Genomic DNA, 22,841 nt, shown 5'->3' with positions numbered 1-22,841 from the left:
GAAATGGCATGCCATTATAATGTTGAGGAGTCAGGGAACAGAGAGAGCATAAATAAAGTGATAAATTTGCTATACACAAATGTTAAAATGGTCCTTGCAGTATACAATGCATTTGCTAGTCCAAAATGAAAAGCTAGAACAGCAACACCCCAACTGCTCCTGGGGACCAGCCAAAATCCTGCAGTTACTGCACGAGAGGAAAGAAAAAAAATCCTTTCGTAAGGAATTATGAACGAAAGGCCCCTTTCTGACACCTGGACATCTTGCTACAGAAAGGTATGGATCATTCGTTCCTTGAATGCTGGTTCTGGGCAGAAATAACTTCCTTGGTGAACTAACTTTTAAAGTGTCGATGCACGTCCTCCCTCCTGTCCGCTCTTTTCAGTGTGACGGAACGATACAGAGTGAGCCAGTTTTCTCCCAAGTTTGACACCTGCAAAAAGGAGAGCTGCGTGGAAGCAAGGGTGAGTGAGGGCTTGCGGGGAAGGAGGCAGGATATCTGCCTGTGGGAAGAGTATTCAGTGCTCTGATACAAGAGTGCTGCTGTTACTGGCTTGTGTATGTGTTGTTCATATAGAAAACTGGGCAGCTTCCACAAGGGGGTGTGTATACTCCCTTCTTAGCGAAAGGAGCTGCTGAAAGCACTGCTGAATTGTATTTCGTTATATGTAAAGAACTTTTGACCAAGGTTCCCTTTGGCATAAAATATGCTTAAAATGTATTATTTGTGTTCATCAAGAAAATGATAGTGCTACTTTCCTTCCTCCTTCAACAATGTCCCTGACAGCACAAGGTGTTTTCAGTAATATGTGCAGAACTAATTAGAAGGTAGGGATCTGTTATTAAGATCACCAGGCCACGTGCGTTGTCATTATTTAAACTTCCAGGAACCTACCTAGGAAGAAGCAGATATATAAAAGAACATACAGAGTCATCCTGATCCGTACAGTCTGTTCATGTCTGACGCGGTTCCTAAGACAATGTGTTGTTTGATATTGGTAGGAATTGCTGAGGCATAAGTAATATTAAATAAATACAGCAATTTCAAGTTTTTTTTTTTAAACGCTCCAACTCTTTAGCTAGTGCTTTCACATGGAAAGTGAAAGCCTGATTATCTTTGAGCAACCTTAAACTGATAGTAGCTATAGGAAACATGAAATGAAAGGTAGAACAAAATTAGCATTACAAAAACTAATGGGTTATATTCAATAAAAGAAAAAGCTGATGGATTTAGTTCTTATTGCAGGGTACTCCATTGATGTCAGTGGACTTATATTTGTGTAAAATGATAATCATATAAGGCTATGCATTTAGCTCCATTTTACATAGTCTTTTGACATACAGAACTGTTCTCTGTCTTACAGGTGTCATGTGAGGATGTAAGTCTCTATGGAGAACAATCACTAAATCTACAAACTACTTTTTAATTTCAGTTGATCCTGGCAGCAGTCGTTGGCAAAACTTAAAGCAATCGTGTTCTCTTATACAAGACTAATTAGGATCATCTTGTAGTGATTTCCCATGATGTAGCAGGGTAAGTGCATGATTCAGTAGAGTCAAATTTAAGATTAAAAAATTCTGAATGGAGATAGTCTTGCAGGAATACAAATATGCTCTTAAGGCAATACTGCAAGCTTTTATGTCAATAAAACGTTAGTGAATGCATAAGATAAGAAATACCAAAGACTTGGTTAAATTAACAGCAAAGTTTTAAGTAGTGATCTTGGCCACTTGCACATTGTATAACTTTGGAGAACTGAGGATATATTCAGAGAGGAGAAAAGTGAATTAACCTTGGAGACGAGCTAGATCCGAATACTGGCTGTAAGGAGAGAGAAAAGTTTGCCTCTTAGCGACTGGATGGAGGAATAAGTGGCATTCTTCTGATTCTTTCAAACTCAGGGCATGAAGAAAGAAAGAATCAAATCTGACCATGTGGTTCTGGTTGATAAGGAATGCAACAGCATTATCAACACAGAGAAGGAAGCGTTGGAATAATATTCTTTTTTTTTTCCTCCTCTTCCCTTTTCTTCCATTGTTTTGCTCCTCTCAATTCCATTTTACTTACTTCTTGCTACCTCTGAAGTTGTTTTCTTTACTCATTTTGTTTCTTTTTCCAAATTCCTTTATTTCATAGCATCAGTCAAAGCTGATCAAAGAGTTGCTCAGACAGGCACTTCAGACAGAACTCTACTGTTGCATGTATTTTCGCTCTATGAGTTCCAGATACTTACTGAGCATAATACATATTCCTGTTACTTTTATTCATTACTTTTGTAACCACTGCCCTCTTCTCCTTTCCTCTTGCGCTTATTTGTTATGCCTTATCTAAAGTTTAGAGCACAATAAATGTGAAGGAGGACAGTGCATTAAACTGTTCCGAAAGGTATCTTGAAAGTCCTGTGGTCCCTTACGTTCCTTTTATAAATATGTCTCATGTGGGAGTGCATTTATTTATACCATTATTTTTGTAGCTTGTGTCCTCTGCTGGCTGCATCTCACTTGGTATGAAGCATGAAAGTGACCAAGAGCGACAATGAAATGTATGATTTAGGAGTGGCCTTTTGCAAGTTGCAGGTACATCCCATGGTTGGGTAAAGTTTGGCTAGGTTTTTTTCTTAACACGATTACGTACTTTCCTGCTTTCAGTAAAAGTCTTTCTGATATACAGCCTGCACTGAATTATAATTTTAAAAGCTGTTCCCCCCCCCAAAAAAAATTTTTTTGAGGTCTTGCCAAGAAAAAAGAAAAAATTAAGAAGAAAGTGAACAAACTGAATATGTATGTATGTTAAAGAAGAAATGATCACAACATAGAGTGTGCTGGATTCTTCTTTCTGTATATAATTAGGAAACGCAAAGCCTTGACCTGTGAAAGAAAGTGTTAGGAATACCCCTGGCCATTATTAACTTCTAACGTGAGCTGATCAAAGTACTGAGCTTCAGTCTGTAAAACCATGAAAGAGGTTTCTGTTCCTATCAGCAGAAAAGTATTCTGGAAGGCTGGAAGCATCTGTTCGCAAAAGTTTTTGCCTGTTGTATTTCATGTTATTGGGAATTCTGCACAATTCTAGTTAAACTTGGAAAGCTGGTGGCCATCTTTGTTGCTTTAATAACTTTTGATGCTCCTGTAAAAGGTATATATTTGTATACCAGCTTAGCAAGCATGATTTACTACTAACAGTCACTGTTCTCGTTATTTCACATATCCTGGCATGGACCAGTCACTGGTTCTGTTATCCTCCGTACAGTTGGTGAAGTGGTAATCCTGGCAAAGGCCATCTGCAGTCCTGCGGGAGCTAGAATTGCTGAACTTCCTGAAAGCTTTTCAAAGACAAATATGCCCAAAATAAACTGGAAGATTTGTCTTCGTGCAGTAAAAAAGATGATATTTAACTACGGTATCTTTCTCACTTAAATGACAGATAAACCCAATAATAATAATGCGCTTATAGTGTTCAGCTGTGTTTACCTCAAAGCACATTCAAGATTAACTAGAGGGGCCTCAACAGCTCTGGAAGGCAGCTGTTTGTGTGTCTGCCTGACAAGTGGAGAAATTGAAATAGAGTGAGCAGCTACCTGATCTAAGTTCACCATAATTTTTTTTCCAGTGTAGTTCATAATTGCTTGATGATTTAACCTAGGCATTTCAGTGTAGGATGGCTAAGTGCTAACTGGAGCTGTCCTTTTTTTGTGTTATAGCTGGAGCAACACTGCTTATATGCTTACATCAGTCATTAGTGCAAAAAGAAAAACAGGCAATTTGAAACACTGGAATTAAAAACATCATTCTTTTAGTCAGGTCTGCTGCCCAGTGTGTTGAACACACTGGTTTTTTCACGCTTGTGGCTCAAGGAAGCTTGCTCGTAACAGGTGCAATCTCACAGTGGTCTTACCGTTCTTTTCAGCAGCACGTGTTCTTCTGTCTCCCTGCGTTGTCCTAATCCTCAGTCCTTGGCAGGGTAGTATCCTGAATAATGTATTTGTGTATTTTCTGAAAAATGTACTGAGGTGCCTTTTTGATCTTAGCTGTCTAGACAGTGCAAAGGTCTAGAGACAAAGCAGGGATTGGCCGTGATGACGGAGATGTTATACAAGACATGAAGGGTGAAGACAGGAAGTCTGGAAAGGGAAGATGAAACCTGTAAATCAGGCTCAAAGAGGGAATGAAATATGATGAGTGTCAGGCAAAGCAAATGATATTTCCAGCAACATTGTGGATACACTGGAGAACAAGGCAAGGATTTAAAGGAAGGAGGAGGAGGCAGTGAGACAGAAAAAAAGAAAATGATTTTTCTCTCTGTGGTAAAGAACAAATAATGCCTTGATGCTTTTTTATGAAAGTAGATGTTCCAAAACACTCTAGCCCTTGGAAACTGATCGTGCTGCAGCTTACACTGATTATTCCTAGAGATTTGCTGAGGTAGGAATAGAAAAACTTTTTAGTGCCAGTCAGTCCTGCAAATGAGCATTATAGAACCACAATGTAATTAATGTCAAATGTATCATCATGCCTTAGTCACTGAAAGGAATTTAGGATGGATGCCTGTTTTCTCAATGAATAAAATGTCATTTCACTCTAATTAGACACATTTTTACTGAGGACAGCGGTTAGCTTATATTAACAATGCCTCCTCCTTCAATATTGTGACAAACAGAATAGAACTCATAAATTCTACACACAAAAAGAGAAGCAGCCATCTGCAGTGCTTTTTATTCTTTGTTGTATGATCAAGTGAAAAACAAGTTCAGCTGAGTAGCTAGCAATGCAGATATTCAACATGCCTTTGTCTTCAATGGATAACTGATAGTTTTGTTTGGCAGTGGTTCTGGGCAAATATTTCCCACCATTGTTAATACCAGAGCAGTTCCTGGTGGGAGCTCTAATACAGAGAAAACTCTGTGGCTGTGAGTATTTTTACTCTGTCTTTTAGACCCACTGTAAGCTTGTGAAGCATGGGTGGTTGCATAGTCTCACATCTACTTGGATCAACTTTGGCCTCTTGGAGGTTGGCAAGGTGGGTAATGAAACAAGTCTGAGGTACATGGAAGTTTTTGTTTCATATCTCAGATCAGGGTGATGTGGTAATAGTGTATGTACAATAAAAAAGTAAGCCATCCCTCCAACTTTTGCTCCCTCAAAAGTGATAACTCATTCATTGCATTTAATGCCTCTTGGAAACTGCAGCAATGCGTAATCTACATGTTACAATTTCTGTTGTGTGTAATGCTTTAAATTAGACGTATTTTTATATTTTGTGAAAGCACCTAGAGTCTTAGGCTCTGTTGAAGCGGTCAATGAGCTCACATGCAATGAAACAATCCTAGCCAAATGAGAAGTGAGCATAAATACCTTTTAAATCTCGCAAATTTATGGAATACATATTTGTTTCCAGCCTCCAAAATGCAGAACTGAGCTAGTTCATGTGCTTTCTATATGCACTTTTCAGTTCTTTCATTAATCTGTATATCCACTGACACTGAATTCACACTACTGTTATGTTAATTCAATTTTTATGTAGCGTTTGGATTCATGTACTCAAGAATATATAGCATCTTGAGCCTTTTCTTGTTGTGAACAAAGATTTCATTTGTAGGGCATCATCCTGTGAGAAAACAGTAGATCTGAATAGTCCAAAAAGTAAAAACAAAATAGAAGACATACAGACTCTGAATCGTGTTAAGCCCTTCTGTTTTTCTCTTTAAACTTTTGCTTGGAATGCCAAAATCATGTATTCTCAAAGCTGCAGAGGAAGGGAATATAAATAATTTTTTTAGCTGCTTTTTTAGTTACTTCAAAAATGCTGACTCAATGACTTTTTGATAAGCATGCACACTATCAAACTAAGAGTTTCAAAACTCATGATCTTGTATAGTTTTGGTAAAACTTCTGCAAGTCACTGAGCTTTCCCTGGAGTAATTCACTAACAGGCCTCTCCATTTTGCAGACTGCTTTACTCTGGAATTGTTTAGCATTCTAGACTGTTCTTAATTATAAAAAGCTTAGTTTAGTGCAAGCAATAGCTTCTGTTAAATCTTTTAGGTACATTAGTGTAGATATTTTGCCCATTGCACTAGGTGTGTATCTATCAGCCATTTCCGGTCCTACATTTCCCTTCTTTATTTTTCTTCCAGCTTTACTTTGGAATAAAGTTATTGTAGACTAACTACATCATGAGATAGACAGTGGGCCCATTATCCTGTTAGTGTTTTTAATTGTACAAAATTCAGCTGAAAGGAGTGTAAGGGTGATGCTTGGGGCACCAAATAGGACTATGGCAGCCATAACTAAAAACAGCGTGATTTATGGGACTGACAATGGACGACATGCTTCAAATTCAATCTTGTGTGCCCTTCAGTTCCTTGTGATTGTTTTGTAGTCTTTGCATGGTCACTAGTTTGGATTTGAGTCCAGGCCAAAGATAGAATACAGGCTGATATCATTTTATTTTGTGGTCTTAGTAAAATGAGTTGCTGGAAAAAGTCCACGTCCCAGAGAGAAACATTTGACCATTGCAACAAATGCTAGCAATGCTTGCTTTTTTGATGAAAATCTCAGTAAAGAGGGAGAAAGTGGACCGGGAGGTGTGATCCCATCAAGCCAGGACTGGAGTGTCATGGAAGAATGTTGTAGAAGAAGCTTTACTGCCTTTCCTGCTTGTGCTAAAAGAGGACTTGGCCTCCAGTGTTATATTGCCACCAACTTACAGCAGCTGTTAATTCATTTGGAAATGTGAAACTATCACAGACAGCTCTGGATAAGCCATTTTAAATAAATGATTGTTTACCTTCCATCTTTCATCATATTATAAGGAAATGGAGTTGTTAAAGCTACACAGCAATTTAAATTTTATTACATTTAAAAAAATGTGTTAAAGCTTAGTTTGAAAAAGTGCAAGCATTCAAATGCTTATCCTCTGACCTGAAACCCTCGAAGGAAGCTTCTTGCAAGGCTTGGTAAGACTTAACAAAGTATGACAAGTGAGAAGTCAAACAGGACCACCATTTCTGGGGTTTTCTACTGCCCAGGAAGAGGATTACTGGGGAAGATGGAGGTGGCAGTTGGGAGAGAACCCTGTGGAAGTGGAAGGGAGAAGAAGAGATGAACTGGTATTGATTTTCAAATGAGAACTGAATGGCTGAAAACAGCCATTAGGTGATGGGGCTGAGTATGAGAATAAAAAGATCTAAGAAGATGGTTGTGGCTGCATCTGCATTAGCATTTCCATTTGAAAGTAGCGTGTTTTTGAAGCCAATCCCAGTGCATTGGATCAGTTTGCAGAATGGTTTTGGTGCATGTGAGCTAGACTCTTCTTGGAGAAAAATAAACAATAAGCCTCACTCATGAGGCTCACACGAGTTGTGTACTTCATGTGCTCCAAGGCCAGGCATTACAATCTGAACTGATGATTGGTCTTTTGATGAGGTTAGACCACTTGTGTGGGTCATATTTAATCTGAGAACCAGACTAAATCTAAGTCCCACATGAAGCCGTAGAAAAGCAGATTGTGTAGGCATAAAGGCCTGAGAACAAATTGCTTTGGTCTACTGATCCATTCCTATTGTGCCAAATTACTTGCTGATGTAGACATGACATATTTCCACAAACTGGCATTTCTTTAATTCTATTTTTATCTTTTATTCTGAGAATTACTCCAAACCTCTGCTTTGCTGATTTCTGGTAGAAAAGCAACAGCTACATCTGTTTCGGCAAGCCAGTTTGGCTATGTGTTTTCTCTTTATCAGGAAGTCTCCAGCAGAAAGATTTCTGAGTCTCCCGCCCAGCCATAGATTCGGGAAAAGACACACCCGACCTGCCCTAAAATCCTGGACTTAAGTGTTTTGAAGTTTCACAGTTGGAAAGATTAACATCACAAAGACACAATGGAACTGTGTCATCCTCAAGATTCCCATACATATCACTCATTCCCATTCTCATCATTCCATTTTCCCTCCCATTTTATGTTGCAAAGGTTATTCATTTAAATAGACAGAAGAGAACAAAATACCACTAGGCAGAAATCAATCTGTCTGCACAGAAGCTATTTTTAAAGCTGTATTTAGAATAGCACACACTTTTTCCTGAAATGTGTTCAAAGATCATCGTTCATATGACGGAATGGTGTGTGTGCACATGTAATTCCTGTTGGATATTCCAGAGTTCAGAGAAAACAGGAGCTGCTTGAGAGTTAACAACTGCTAAAATGATCACCGGGCTATCAAATATGAACTCTTGACAACGCCCATAGAAATGACATGTCACTATCAGATTAACATTCAAAGCTCTGGTATATAACAGGAAATGATGCTTACATCTGGGGAAAAAAACAGTAGGCAGTTAGAGCTTCTCTATCTGGGAAGAGGTTCATTATTTCATATTCGCTTGTAAGCACGGCATAAATTCTACTGAAACCTGTGGGCAGTGTTAATGAATTACATGTCTGAGAGCTTGCCCTGGTGACAAAAACAGCAAGAATTTTATTTTAAAAACATAAATGAAACACTACCTAATCTGATCACAGGGCAACTTCTATTTTTACCCAAGTGATCAGTGCGTTCGGATTTATTAAACAGTAACATTCCCAAATCAGGTAAGTGTAAAGCACTTCTGGTTTTCAAGGCAAAATGAATCATACAGAAATGTCATCGTGACTGGGCCTTAAAGGGGTGACATTCTTTCTCACTTCTAAAGAATATCGAATTACTAGTTTTAATCTTATTCCCAAGATTAATCTGGGAGTATGATCTGTTTGTGTCAGAGCAACGGCACTGGCATGAGCCAGAAGTACTGATTATTAAAACTTAATTCCCCTCTGTCTGTGGGTACTAATAGAAGTACTTCGGATATGCTATCTATTTTCATTAAAAATATTCATCCGATATCTGCTTACATTTCTCTCCTAGCGTATCGTTGAACTGACAATTCACAGCTGTTTCCTGGCAATCCTATATTATTATTAACATTCTGCCTTTTCTCTTTGGCTACTGCAGAAATAACTGAATTGTCTAAACCCCTCTGGATGACAGACAACAGCAACATAAACAACAAAAAATGCCTGAAATGAAGGCCCTGGAATGGGGAAATCAACAGACCGCTCAGAGTCACACCTGAGGATGCATAGGACAGCCAAAGGTTTGAAAACTCGAGTGCAGATTGAGTTTTACTTGAGGGATCTTTTTTAAAAATTCCGTTCTTGCACATGTTTTGTAAAACACTTAGGTTAATGAGAACTACTGTGGAGAAGCAAAGCCCGCCAGAACTATCTGTGCTTTCCTGTTTGCCATCTTTGTAAAAAAGAAAATCGAATTTACTTTTTTAATCTTTCAGTGTTTATATTTTGCGACACAGTGGCACAAGCACTTTAAAGCTTTTAAACGTGCTTTTTTGTGGTTATAAGTTAGTTTCAACATGAAACTGATTTATTTATTAATGACTGAAGACATTTATAACTCAGAATTTCTGCAAATTTTGTTTGAACCCTTCCACCTGTTACAGCAAGGTGTTATATCATCCAAAAAACTATGCTTGTATCAAATACTGGGCATGAATTAGTAATTTGACTTTCCAGGCCAATAGTATGTTTTGTGCCTAGATACCTGTTGGTGCATGGCACGCATTGGTGCAATGCATGGCACTGCTGACCTGTAGAGCCAGAATATGTATTTAAAGAGACAGCAGCCAGAGAAAACTAACCCTTACTTAATGACATATACACATGGTGACTTGGGACATGGTGCTACTGGGAAATTAATCAACTCTTTTAGTCCTCTCATAATTAGGTTTGCAGCCTTCGGGGGAGTGCTATGGATAGGAAGATAGAGATCAAACATTGCTAGGAGAAGGAAGAAAAAAGCCAACCAACCTTGAAACTCTTTCAAAAATATTGACAAAGGAAAATAGCCATTAATTTGTCTTCTTAATTAATATCTAAATATAGATGCCAACCTGGCCTCTTTCTGCAGTCTAAACACTCCCTTTGCTGTATTTTGTCTGATGATAAGAACTGGAGGCCGGTGAGGCAGCTGCTAGACAGGCATTTTCATGCCACTGTTTCCTGGTGAGTGCTGGTTTGCCTAATGAAACGTGAAAGCTGCCGGAAATGCTACCCCCATTTCTAAGATACTTCCACCTGCAAAGGGAAAAAAAAACAGCTCAGTAAAAATCACATCATCATGATGTCCTTAATTTAGGCCCCTAAAGCTGGACAAGATGAAAAGTGACAGTTAGTCAGGTTTTTATTCACACAGGGAAGAAATTGTGCAAGCTAAGACTGATTAGTTCAGGATACAGTGCAGAGCAGCAGGGTTTGCATGGTTCCAGCAGACCAGGGTCAGCAGCCTTGCAGGCTTGCCAGACAGTATTTTCCTTTCCCAAATTAGAAGTTAAGTGTGCCAGTAGTAGGTTTCCTGGTTATTTCTGAACTGTAAATTGAGGGAGAGCCAGGTGCCATGGCCTCATCCAGAGTCAAGATAGTGCTAATCAGTGAGCCAGTATTATCTCACTGCTGTTGAATTCAGCAGGAGCTGTGAACCCCAGGTTGCCATAGGAGGTCATGACTGGCTGTTTTTCCCTCTTTGGCAAGAGTAACCCAGAAGTCAGCACCTGTTTTAAGCATTTGGGTTTAAAAAGAAGGCCTTGCTTTTCCAAAAGCCACTGATTAAAAGAAAAACTGTGAGTATGTGTCGTATAAAGAAGGGAAAAGGCATGCATTAATCAAAAGTACTTTCCCACTGTGAGACACCCTTCAATTATGAAAAGAGCAACAAGTTAATTCTGATACTCCTGTGCTATTGGATTGAAATGTTAGCAAAGTTTCTCTTTCAGTTCTTGATATTTGTAAGTCATTCAGTACGGATGTGTCAAATACCTTGAGTATAATTACTGCCGGACACACGCATTTGTTTTGTACGTGCAGAAAATAATGACTCAAAACATTTGGGGGTATGGAACGAATGTTACATACTGCGTTGCTGTAGCCTGCTTCTAATATTAGCACAGAATGAACAGCTCACTTCCTGGAGGCATCAGCAAGCTTTGTTTGCAAATTTTTTTCATGGTATCAGACATGTGGAATAAATTATCATAAATTGCTTGTGATTAAATGTGAAGTACCAGGAGGATTTGCAATGGTTAATCCTTTTATTTCAGGGATCTGTGAAGAGTGAATTAAGCTGATGGCTGATATATGACTGGTTTTCATTAGAACTAATGCTCTTGCATCATAGTATTGTTTTGCTTAATTATGGAACATAATTTTAGAAAGCATAAGCTTTAGGAATAAGGCAGTTACTAATGTGTACGTGGGCTAGAACAGCTGTTAGACTATATAATCCACAAGAACCAAAAAGTGACATTAGAGGCATTATTGTTTGTTCAAACATTTCATTTTCTACTAAATCTTTCTATGTACCAATTTGTTACATAGCTATGATCAAGAACAGAATTTCCCCCTAAATTCTGCTGAAAGGTAATTTTCTATTTCTATATATTTTAATTTCAGTAAAATTTTGGGAGGCAATTTTACCTTCTCTTTAGCTAAAATAGATGAATTTCTGGCATCTGAAAGGGTTTCCTCAGATAAATAAGAGTCTATAATAATAAAAAGAAAGACCACAACATAAAGTGAGATTTGTTAGCATGCAAAAGGCATTGCTCTCTTGCTAGGAAGCTATGTTCCTTAATGCTTTTAAAAGGTATAGCTGTTTGGAAGTCAGTCCTTCTGTAACAGCATTTACGACACATTAAGGTGAATGCATCTGAAAACGGCTCACTGGAACTGCTATGGGTTGTATGCCTAGTGTGTGGCATAGAGTGAGACAAGCACCAATACGCCCTGAAAGAGACTAACACAACCTGGAGAGTGTGGAGATGAGGTGCTATGGTGTTCTTGGGTGGTCTCTGATTTACCTGGATGTTAGGAGAGCATCTATTTCAGTTATTTATTATTTCAACTATTATTCACTTCTAAAGATCATGAAATAGCAGTAGTTTTTCCATTGCCAGCTCTTTATGTTTTGAAAGTTGCCTGTTTTGGGGAGAGACAGCTGAATAGAGTGGGAGGAAAAGAACCAGTGAGGAGCCATTCAGTGATATATTGATCTAAACTGGCCACGTGTTACTAACTAGGGCTATTTTGAGTTTTTTCTGGCTATTGAGGGTGAAACCATGAAGTGAAATACTTTATTACTTATTTAGAGTAAATGCTCACTGTTGTTGCCACTTACAATGCTGAAATGTGAAGTAAAGATGAAATAAAAGAGAAAGCAAGCAGACAAAAGTAGATGAATGTAGCTTCTGAGTTGGTTCTTCTTTCTTCCTCCTCCTCCTCCTTTTAGCTGTCCACCAAAGGAGCAACCTTCCTTGATCCCTTCAGAATATAAATGCAGCTACATCTCAAGAGATATGGCAAGAGCTGCTATAAAGATGGTGTTCTCCTTCCTCAGTGGCAGAGAAGAAAGTTCTGAGTTGCTGGAAAGTTCTCTGTGACCATACAGCAGTCCAAACTTGTTGGCTAAGCATGTTCTTTCCACGTAGTCCCTGTAACGATGCCGGGTTACCGTGAGTTAACTATGTGGCAACAAGAGCTTAGAGTTAAACCTCTAAGCCTGTGGTTCCATGAGGCAAGGTGAGCTCATCTAGAAGCTCATTGCTGCTGGAAGGGGGTAATCTTGTTCCTTTGCTCCAGGCTGTCCACATCCGGCGCTTATTCTGCGTCTGGTCTAGGCCTTGACAGACTCCTCAGTGAGCCACTTCAACCTGTTCACCCAGCATGAAAAGGGCAGGATTTTCTGGAGTTAGTAAGTTGAATTGTTTCATGCAAATATTTGACCAGTGCCTCGTCTGGTGCAAGGGGCAGGGGAGGGATCCCAGGAGAGAAGGAAGAAATGGCATAGAAGGGAGTGGGAGCAGGACCTTCCCACTTTTGTTGGTTTTGCTCAGATGCTGGTGGAATTGTTCTTATTTATATGTTTTTTTAATTGAGAAGCAAAACAGAAGGGTTAATTCAGATAACTGGAAAAAGTACTGTTGTTAAAGGGAAAGCAAAAGGTTATGGTAGAGCATTCCCAGGTGCTTTAGGTTGGTATATGTGCCTCTTGTTTGCCCTGATTATAGTAAACATTCTTTTTAAACAGGTGCCCAAGCTACGCAGGGTTTTTTTGTTCAACTCAACTGTCATTTCTGCATGTGCCACATGATATCTTTGACTCACTGCCTCCTACGCTGCAGGATCAGAAAGCTGACGTGGAGAAAGGGGAGAACGTGTGCCCTCATCCTTCTTGACAGGGGAAAGCACTGAGACTGCAAGGAATCTCTGAACTGAGGTCTGGTTGGTCCGATTTCCCTGTATGTGTCTTCATTTTCCATCTGGAAATTTTTTTGCAGGAAGAATTTGAGTCTCTTCTACATCTGTGCAGAATTTATGGATGTTCAGCAGATTAGGCAGAGACACTGCACAGCTTGGAGATTCCAGATATGTTCATGTTACATGCTCAGAGCAACCACATAGTGCATTTGTAGTAAGTCAGATGGTTTTTGGGCAGCATCACAGGAGCCTGCTGTGGAGCTAAAATGAGTATTCTCAGTAATTCCAACATGATCCAGAAGCACTGGGCTTACGTGTGATATAATAAGAATGCAGTTTTCACTGCCCTTGAAATCTTGCAAAATGTGCCAGCCAAATCGTGCTGTAGAGAATTGTGGGAGTGTGGTATGCAGGAATGGGAGAGAATGGAAATAAAACTAGTAGCGTCAGCATGTGCAGTGAACTTAGCCCAAACACAAAACATAAAACAAGCCACCTTTGGTAAACAGAACCCTCCAGAGGCATGTTGACATTTGTGAACATCAGTTCAACAGAAAGCAGCTTTTCCTGGAACTTAGGATTTTTTTCTTCCATTCCACAGATTTTGCCTAACTGGCGTGTGCCATCTGTCTCGGCAAGTGCACCACATTCTCAAGCGCTGGTATATAGTTTAGTGTGTATGAACCTTGGGAAACATAACATTGCTTAAAGCTTTTGCTGCACAGAGTTTCTCCTCCGTGGCACTTCACACATCCTGCCCTCGAGCATCCACCCTGTCTTATTGTTGAAGGTGCTATGTAATCAGTAGCAGTCTCCTTCAGTACTAACGAGCTAAAGACAATAGAAAAAAGGAAATACTATTCAAAGGCCTTTAGATCCCTAGGACTATGACTCAGATTGAGGACAGGGTGCTAGGAATCACTTTATTTGATACCTGTTGCCATCTTGAGTGCAGTGTCATTGTTAAAAGTGAAAGACTAACTTGCCCAATCCTTTTTCTTGTTTTTAAGGCCAAGGTATGTAATTCATACTACTGTTAGACAAACACAGTGATACAAGGTTTTCCATGTTCTAGATGTAACTTGGCAAAGGCTGAGGAATCCAGAGTTAATACTGCTGTTGCTGACATAATTAGCTCCAGTGCCATTACATGTGATGGCCCATATGGAACTGTGTAGTCCTACCCAGTGCCTTTCCAGTCCTACTGAGTTCAGTTCATAGAACTAGCCTGAAGTTCAAGTACTCTCATTTAGCATGGGACTATACAGATACCTCACCGTATCTGAAAAAAAGGCTGAAAACGTGGCTGTTAACATGATAGCAGGGCAGAAATGGGAGCCCTGACTGTAAATGTAGGATAAATTACCAGTGTAATATGATATGAGAAGAATAATCATAGTAAACTGGTAATTATAATCTTCTGACCTGGCACTGATTTGCAGGACTATTCTGGCTGATGGTCCTAAATGCTTGGCAGAGAATTCTCTGGAGCTTAAAACCACTCCTTCAATCAGATACCACATGCTTTAAATTTTAGGTTATCTAAAGATTTCTTTATTTGGTTCCGTCTTGTGTTAATTTTATAAAAAGAGAGAAGAGCTCATTAACAAGCAAAGTAATGTTTTTCTCCTCTGCAGTTTTTCAGCTAGTGATTCTTAGGAGAGGTAAATCATTTACGTGAGGGTGCTAATGCGGGAGGGCTCTACTATTGCAGAGCTTGTAACCCACAGAAGTTTCTGTAATCAATCAATTTTAACTTTCATCCGACTGCAGTCAGGACTGAGGTTTGCTAATATCAACATATCACATGTGTTATTGTGCTGTTACTGATTGCGAGCCGGAGTTACTGAACAAACTCGAGGCAGGAACAGCGCGCTCAGTTTCTTCTGCTGCTCACGTGCACTGTGATCAGAACGGCGTACTGAGAATGCTGCGTTTCAGCTGAGCCCGGCAGGAAGGATTAACCGGGGCAAGCACTGAATTGCACTTGACCTTCAATGTTTCTGAACTACACAAGTTAGAGGAGGTAAATTCTGAACACCAACAACAGACATCCTGATCCTTTTATCCAAGCCCGCTATATAGTAAGAAGAGGGGGAGATACTTTTACTTTCTGTGAATGCCTAAGGGTCTGAGCATGCTCTGTCAAAGCAGGATACAGAGCAGACTGCAGCTCTGTTCTGTGTCTGTTAAGGAAATGAGCCCCACCTCAGCTAAAATGGGCAAAACATCCTTGGTAAACAGAGCATTGGGCAGAGCTTTCACAATTAGCAATTACTCCACGAAACCCAGGCGAGCCACTGCCCAACTTGAACTGAACTTTTATCCTCCCACAACATTTTGTTTAGAAACTATTTTTATTTTTAAACAATAATACTCACTAGCAACACCCATCCTGGAGGACATGGACTGCTCTGACAGCAATCCCGACTCTTGCTTATATTGGGAACAGCAAATGCCATCCCTTCTAATAGAAATTGGCCTTTAAATGATGAGTAGTACTTAATGTCCTATACATCTTCATTAATGAAAGGGAAACAAATGGCTCCCACAATGCTGTATTGTTAAACTCTGTCATGCACAAAGGCTTCCTTCCAGTTGTTGTGACAATGCCTTCCTCGTGATGGAAAGTGAGAATGTTGGAAAGCTGTCAATCAGGGGACAGGCTGAAGCCTCTGAAATCATTTCCACCCTCAGATTGGATTCCAGCTGTGTGCCAGAGAGAAAAAGCATTTTGTTGATTCCAGTTTCCCTTCATCAGTCTCATTTTGTAATCTGGCTAAAAAGTTAGTCCTCAGCTACTTCCAGGAATGGCTTAGAGCAGCTCCTGGGGGTGGCAGGTGGGTGTCAGCAAAATAACTCCTGGTTTTGTGACAGTCCTGGAGTTCAGTTTAGCTGGGAACTTGCCCAGAATTATTTGAAGCAACATTAACCAGTGATGATTCCCCAGACTAATTACCTCCTGGTACCTCATGCCTTTGGTACCACCAGCATATTCAGCTCTTTGCAACCACAGGCTTCCCCACACCATTACCTATCTGGTTACACTGTAAATCTGGTTATAGCGCAGCTACATCCTCCTCTTTTTAAAAATAGAACCAAAAACGCCATATATCAATAAGAGGAGATGTAGAGAAAATGTGAGGATAGAGTTTACTGTTGTTTCATAATCCAATTACTTTGGATACGCTGAATCAATGGGGCTATTCCAGCTCTGAGAATGAGGCCTGCTCATGTGGATACGTGCTTTGAATCCCAAGCTCTGCCAATTCAAGCTGGCATGACGAAAGGGATTCCTGCCCCCAGCTCTCTGCCCATCCTCCTGCTAGATGCTATCGCGCCAGTGGGAGGGGTGGCTAACTAGGCAGTGTGCCTGCCCTGAGAAGTCACAGTCTGTGGTAGCAGAGCAAACTGCCATAAAGCTCAGTTTGCCTTCCTGTGAGCTGCAGTTACTGAGCGCTCTGATTCACAGGCCCTGCTGGATTTAACTTCAGGAGCTGCAAAGGTTGCTGTCCCACCATCCCTGTTAACTTCGGCAGAAAATGTAATCAGAGCCTCCAAACTGATGACATGGGGTTAAACTCTGTTCTGTGATGCTGTGAGCGATGTAGATCTGTCAAAATCATCGCTTACATCCAAGGGCAGCAAAGTCAATTAGTCAATATATGTTTATAGACATATACGCCCATGCTTTCAAATACGCTGTTGCCAGATCAGTATAGTCTTTCAGTGAGAGTTTGATTCCTGTGTGGTTTTAAATTCACGTTGGTTTTGTCAGCAGCTTGTCAAATCATACACTGCGATTTTTTCACACCAAAAGGAATACTAGCACAACACCGTTGTGGGCAAATCGTGCGATATATTACACACGAGTTAAAGAAGGTATTGCTCTGAAGAATATTTAAATATGAGATATAAAGGCAGTCATTTTTTTTTTTCTTCAAGGATGGAATAATAAGAAAATTTTGGATGTATCCAGTTTTGTGTTCATAGAAAGAGCCATCTTAATCTGGGGGGGAATGTACCAAAGTGGTAAACTATGGGTCTGATTTAGAAAAATAATTTAAGTGCTATTTTGGGAGCATAGTCTCCAAATTCCTACCCTTTGGGTGTAAAGCAGGCGTATGTCTGGTTTTGCTGAATAAAAAATGATGCCAGGAGATAACTGTTTGGAATTATTTTGATGGCAGCCAGCAAATATATCTCATCACTATGGTTGCAAAAACAAACACCCACCAAAGAACTGTATCTGACAAGGAGAAAATAATTAAGGGAAGTGGAATAATTTGCTGCCGGTATTAAATTCTTCACGTTCCCTCACATAAATCAGTAGTTAGAGGGGTGAACTCTGACCGTGATGTAGGTATACTGTTTGAGTTCTTGCCACAAGAAGGGCACATATTACTTAAAAACAGAAAGAGATAGCAAATTTATCTTTCTATTCAAAAACATTCCATCCCATATTTTGGATGAGAGATGAGAGGAGGTTAGAATCACAGCACTGGATTTGAACTCAACAGTATGGCTCTTGATTTAAGTTGAGTCCAAACTGAAAATAACTCAACTTTTACCTCTAATTTGAATGTAGTTAAAGATAACAGACACTTCATAAAAGTGCCTTACTCTTAAGGCTTCTGCCAGTTCAAGTATGTTAAGATCAATCCATAGTTAAGCAAGTAATGCAGTGCTGTACTGCTAGGGTAAATAATGTAATTTCCTATAAAATGTATTAATATATTTATCTCCAAACATTTTTAAATAAATATAGTAACATTAACCAAAGAAATGAAGGGAAGTGTTAGATAGCCATGAAAGGAATAAAAAAAAAAACAATCTGAATTTTAATACATGAATGGGCAGAACTTACATTGGAATGGCTGCTGTCCTTCCTTATTGACATGGTTCCTATGCTTATGTAGCAGCTGCTGAACCACCAGGGTTTAGAGCCAGACTTAACATGAAATTGATGCTTTTTTTTCTGAGCATGGTTGGTTTTAAAGAGCCATTCAGCATCTCCTATGCCAGGACCTAAGCTGTCCCTTCTTAACATGGGAATCTTGCAGAGGTGACAAGCCAGAAGAAGAAACAGTACAGCTGTCCCAAAATAAACGATCAACTTTCATGAATCCGAGCTTTAAGATGAAGATGAAGAAACAAACCAGTTCTGCAGAAAAGGACCTTATTCCCCCAGTCTCTTATCGGTATTTTTCTCCTCAGGATTGAGCTCAGTGATTCCTAGCTCATTTTGGTATGAGTGATTCTGTGGAGACAAGCTATACCAGCAATTGTAGTGTCCTCCTCCTCCTCCTCCTCCTCTCTTTCTTTTCGAAAGTGCCTTATAATAATTCTAAAATACTGTGCATTCGCATGGGACATGCACCCCATACGTCCCATTCTCTGCTAGGAAGATGCAGCAATGGAATAATGTGTTACCTTCAGACTTCTGCACAGTTGTAAAGTCTTCCCTTAGAAAAAGTGTGAGTATTCCTTCTGCACTCCTCATTCATCTGGATAAACTGAGTTAGGAAGGCTGAATGACATGTGAATCCATAACAGTAGCAGAGTTGACTGAGGCGAAGTCCTGATAATATGCTTATTATTCCAGAATATATTTCATCTAAAGGAAACCACTATCTTTTACTTGTTGAACTTCCACTGAAACCAATAATTTGTGCATACTTTAAAAAGGCCTGTAGAATTAATTAACATGCTGATACACTTCCCAATTCTTTTTGGCATCAGCTTATTTAAAATTACAGTTCCATATTTATGTTAGAGTTTATGGATAGCCGTAAATGTTACAGCAAACATTTCCTAGTTGGGAAAGAACTGAGAATCTAGTTCTACCTTACCTCTTCTAATTTATTTTGCAGCATAAATGATGTTGAAATATACTGAAATGAGCAACTTCCAAATAGTTTCTCTACTTTGCCTGTATATTTTAGAAAAGTAAATCATATAAAAGTATTTCCCCCCAGTCAGCAGTAAGAGTGACATCATATAAAGGGAATGTACACAATGCAGTAAGTGTCCTGCTGGTTTGTATTAGCTTCCCTGGTCAGACGCATCCTGCGTAGCACTAGTTAAGCTTTACCAGCTTGAAAATAGACAGTCAGGCAAAGAGTTCATTGTGGAAAGAAGCTTCCATGCACCCAGCAAGTGGAGGACAACATTTTTTAGGGACGTATTTCAAAGGTGGATGCACAGTCATTCCTCTTAAGACACAAACTGTGGCCAATGCTCTTTTGGTACAAATTTAAACCCTTCTCCTCCTTAAAAAAACAACCAAGAAGAAACAAACTGAGAGATAAAAGAGGTGAAAATTGTTATGAACAGTCTTTTAAAGACAGGTATGGCATACTTCCCAAAACAGATGGGGGAACTGACCTGCGATCTAAGGAGAAAGCAGGCCCTTAGGCAAGGAGGGGAAAATAAATGCTATTGTGCATTTAGAGTGAATGGTGTGCACTGTTCAGTCCCGGTGTTGAATGCTCCTCACAAGGTTTGTTTCTGTGGGACTTTGCTGGTGGTTCTCTGCAGCTGCGGGTTCAGTGATATGAGCAGTAAACGCATGCATCTTTTTCTTAGCTGGACAAAAAATTATTTGCAAGGATAGATTTGAAAATCTCTGTGTTGAGGGGTGGGTGTGGGGAGTGAAGGGGGGGCATTTCTTCCATAGATACAAATTTAGCTTCTATTATTGGTAGGAACAGCTGCGTGTGTGACTGTGAAGCCTCCGTGGGTGAAATGAAAGGCAACTTCAATATTTTGTCCTCATCCCTTCAGTCCTCTTTCCTGAAGCCTAGCAGCTATGCAATGACTTCTGAAATATGTGCACACTACAATAGTGGTTAAACTATTTTTATTTTCATTTCATGCAGTATTGGTTGACTTAATGCTGGACACAGTGAAAATAAGTTTCTACCAGTGTCCCTTGTAGACTCCCTTCTTGAATCCCCATGTTCCCTGCATAACTTATTTCTTCTTTGAAAAGATAATCTTATTAATCTTATAATTCATTTCTAATTCTGTTGGCAAGAGTTTGAGCAACACTGTGTGTGTAAGTGGGTGGCAGAAGGCAACATCATTTTGATGGTAATTTTGTGTGCGTGTTGGTTGTATTTCTATAGTAGCCAATTAAATTGAGCTGATCTCCAGCTATTGGTGATAGTACAGGTACTAGTTTCTGAGTAGTTAATCAATGGGAGCTTTGAAAAGTGAGGTCCTAAGGAAGATTAGAGAACAGGAAAAAAAAATCTTGCATTTGAACTGTGTATTTACTGAAAGATCTCAACCCACTAGTAGGAGGTATATTGAGCAGATGGGTTGGCAGCGGCACACAGACAGCTGGTTTTGTCTGGCATACAGGTGTTTAACTTGGCTGTTTGCAGATTAGCTACTGGACGCCAGAATTTTTGAGGGGATCACCTTGTTTAACAGAAAGTGGCTCTTGTCCATCCCTATAGCAAGTTCAGAGAATGAGCCAGAGTGGCTATTTTCACTTCCTCCCTACTAACTTCTTTGACACTGTCCAAAAACCCCACCCATCTTCTGCCAGAGTTGAATTTAGATGGGAGAGAAAACAGTCTTCGTAGATGACAATGTAGTTCTGCCTCTTTTTGTGGAACCAGAAGAGGGAACGAGAGCAGACATTGGTGGTGTTCAATATGCGTTTTTCAGAACAGAAGCTACTGTTAATGTTCTGTCATTCTTCAGAAGATTCCTTTTGGTTTGCTTGGTTTGTTTCCAATAGACCAATAAATGTTAGCTGAGCTGTTTGCGCCTTTAATCTGAAAGAATATTTTTCAGTAGTCCCAAGGTGAGTTAGTACTTTGTTTTAAGTGTGTGGGGATTCAGCTGTGTGAAATTTTGGGGTTTTGTCCGACAGCTAGACTGCAGAAATAGCTGTACAACACCAGCAAAGCCGTACAACACCAGCAAAGCCAGTTTGCTGTTTTCTGAGTTGTGGTGACCCATAAAGTAAATGCATTTTATGCACAGGTGACAGATGTCTCTCCGAGTCCAGATAACTCTCCAGTGATGGCATCAGATACAAACGATTAATGAAATGCTGTCTACTAGAACGCTGAGTGTGAAATCCAAACCTGGAATAAATGGGTTAAACAAATTTGCCCAAAACTTAACATTGTCATTGGTGCTATTGTTCTGTTGCCAAGCATGGTTGCAGCTAGAATGATCAAAGATTGCTGTTGAAGCCAAAGTTCTCCTGTTGCCTTTTGGACTGGTGTTGCAGCCTGACTGCCCTGTTCGAGCATATATTCGATTGCTTCTGCAACATCTGTCTATCTTTCCTGCATCTGTGAGTAAGAGACTGAGTATCCTCACTTAAATTCAAATATAAACGTCTGGCTATTGTAAAAGGCCAGTAGTGAAATGTTGATCTGACGTTGTTATCCTTAACCAAGAAATATGAACATCTGTAGAATGTAATGTTTTGGTTTTGTTTTATATACCAGTAAAGACTGATTTTCATTACTTTAAGTTATAAACACTCAAAATGCTATTAAAATGCTCTTCCTAATAGTGTACTTTATGGATGCAAATTGTGCCATCAATTTCTGGAACAGTGCATTGGAAATATAATTGCTAGCATCAGGATGCTCTTGCTCTGAAGACTTAGTTGTAAGCACCTGTATTTTGTGTTAAAGAAACCAACGTGAGGACTCTAGTTTGTCACCTTCTTCTTAGCAATGACTTTTGTTGGCATGGTGTTGTAGCAGCAACGATATTCTGTTAACAAGCATCCCTGAATATATATGTGTGTGTTTGTGTGCGTACGAATAAGTCGATAAATATACAAATATACATACAAGCGTTCTATGTATATAGGATGTTAATTCTGCAGTAAAGTTGCCAGACGTTACAATTTACAATAATGTTTCTGGACCACAGTGACAGCCACTCTTAAATACTGTATTTCTGTGTATACTTGTTTTTTTAAAGGAATTCTTTTTTTTTTCTTTTTTCCTTTGGAAAGGAGGACGCGTCAGATAACTGTAGGAAAAGGAATGTGTTTATATTTGGGATGAGCAAGCTTCTTATGTTATTTTCAAGTCTGTTTAAAGGCAGCATGTTTTCATTATGTTCCAGAGAGATGGCAAAAAAGGGGGAAAAAATCAATGAAAACGCAGAGAGAGCCAAGTAACAGTGGAGTAAAAAAATGAATCAAGTGAAGCCTGTGTGTAAAGGAGCAAAGTGGGAAAATGAAAATTTTAATGCAAATAAGTGTCTGTGCCAGTCTAGTTTTTAGAGACTGCTCTGTTTCAATGAAAGTTCAGTTAGTAGAAAATGAATGCTATTAAAACCAAGAAAAGGGAGTCATTCTTTGAAAGAATATGAATTTAACTGATGGAAGAAACAGGTCCATGAATTGTAGCAAGTTTTATGAATACCAAATACAGTGGAGAGGTTTGAACTACTGTTTTACCTCTTATATATCTTGGTTTCTTCTGTACACTTGGAAATTGCCATAGTTCCCCAGTCATAAAATGTGTAACTTGGTGAGTCTCTCCTAAAA

The 22,841-nt window shown here is 39.4% G+C and overlaps 2 long non-coding RNA genes across 3 annotated transcripts in view; both read left to right on the top strand.

The window, feature by feature from the left end:
* The first annotated feature begins 139 nt into the window (after window positions 1-139).
* LOC138068842 (uncharacterized) lies at window positions 140-5,017 on the top strand. 2 transcript variants are annotated; one of them, XR_011143628.1, is made up of 5 exons: window positions 140-276; window positions 386-464; window positions 1,434-1,534; window positions 2,475-2,577; window positions 4,934-5,017. It is a non-coding gene; the product is annotated as an uncharacterized lncRNA (long non-coding RNA). The 2 variants fall into 2 exon arrangements; XR_011143627.1 differs by lacking the exons at window positions 140-276; window positions 4,934-5,017 and having other exon boundaries at window positions 349-464; window positions 2,475-2,708.
* A 3,109-nt stretch (window positions 5,018-8,126) lies between these two features.
* LOC104148221 (uncharacterized) overlaps window positions 8,127-22,841 on the top strand; it is a 40,145-nt gene continuing 25,430 nt past the window's right edge. Inside the window, exons 1-4 of the long non-coding RNA XR_011143626.1 lie at window positions 8,127-8,590; window positions 8,991-9,132; window positions 12,336-12,797; window positions 13,134-13,322. This is a non-coding gene — a long non-coding RNA (uncharacterized lncRNA). The remainder of the gene's footprint in view (window positions 8,591-8,990; window positions 9,133-12,335; window positions 12,798-13,133; window positions 13,323-22,841) is intronic.

The sequence above is a fragment of the Struthio camelus genome, chromosome 12 (assembly GCF_040807025.1).
Source record: "Struthio camelus isolate bStrCam1 chromosome 12, bStrCam1.hap1, whole genome shotgun sequence".
NCBI classification, from domain to species: domain Eukaryota; kingdom Metazoa; phylum Chordata; class Aves; order Struthioniformes; family Struthionidae; genus Struthio; species Struthio camelus.
The sequence above is the reverse complement of the archived record's forward strand: the minus strand, read 5'-3'. Positions and strand labels throughout refer to the sequence as shown.